This window comes from Magnolia sinica, chromosome 10 (genome assembly GCF_029962835.1).
Source record: "Magnolia sinica isolate HGM2019 chromosome 10, MsV1, whole genome shotgun sequence".
Taxonomy (NCBI): Eukaryota; Viridiplantae; Streptophyta; class Magnoliopsida; order Magnoliales; family Magnoliaceae; genus Magnolia; species Magnolia sinica.
The window spans coordinates 64,949,772-64,950,637 of record NC_080582.1 but is presented as its reverse complement, the minus strand read 5'-3'; the positions used below and the strand labels follow the sequence as shown (position 1 = coordinate 64,950,637).

The 866-nt window shown below is 38.6% G+C and overlaps 1 non-coding gene across 1 annotated transcript; it reads left to right on the top strand.

Moving 5' to 3' along the window:
* The first annotated feature begins 220 nt into the window (after window positions 1-220).
* On the top strand, window positions 221-326 carry LOC131217963 (small nucleolar RNA R71). The gene has a single exon (XR_009157543.1). It is a non-coding gene; the product is annotated as a small nucleolar RNA R71 (small nucleolar RNA).
* The last annotated feature ends 540 nt before the right edge of the window (window positions 327-866 follow it).

The window sequence follows — 866 nt, the reverse complement described above, 5'->3', positions numbered from 1 at the left end:
GACGTATATTCCTCTCTTCTCTCTAGACTCAGTCGGCTTGGATTAATGGGCTTAGATGAGGTATCCCATGATTGCGCGTTTTTAGCAAGTACATCGAAATAATTCCACGCATCATCGAGATCCTTATTCATAAACTCTCCATTGCACATCATCTCTATAATTTAACATATGAGCGAAGTCAGTCCTTCATAGAAAAGGCTTATTACTCACCAAGTTTCATAGCCAATGTGAGGACAGGAATTCAAAAGATCTTTGGATCTCTCTCAACATTGGAAGAAGGTCTCTTCCTCTTTTTGAGAGAAATCTTTGATCGCCCTCCTTAGGATATATGTCTTATTAACCGAGAAGAACTTTTTAAGGAACTCCCGGGTCATCTCAACCCCATGTCTTGAAAGATCTTAGTCTCAAGGAGTGTAACTTAGACTTGACATTCTCCTTCAAAGAGAAAGGGAACAACTTCAGTCTTAAGGTGTCTTCAAACACGTTGTGAAAGTGTTATGTTGCTACAATCTTATCAAATTCCTTCAGATATAGATATGGACTTTCAGAGTCAAGTCCATGAAACTTCGGAAGTAGTTGGATCACTCCTGATTTGAAATCCACATTTCTTGTATTATGTGGAAACACCATGTAAGAAGGTGTACTTGCCCTCACCAGTTGTAAGTAATATTGTAAATTTCTAGGAGGAGAAGCATTATGTACACCATTCTCATATTGTTTCTCTTCAACGGGATGATGAGGTTGATTTGCAGCCATACTTTCTGATAACTCAGAGGATCTTAAGGTGTGTCTAATCCAGTGATGGATAAACAAACATTGGACTAATCCTCCTTCACTTAAGAGATGTAAAGTATTCTCACATACCC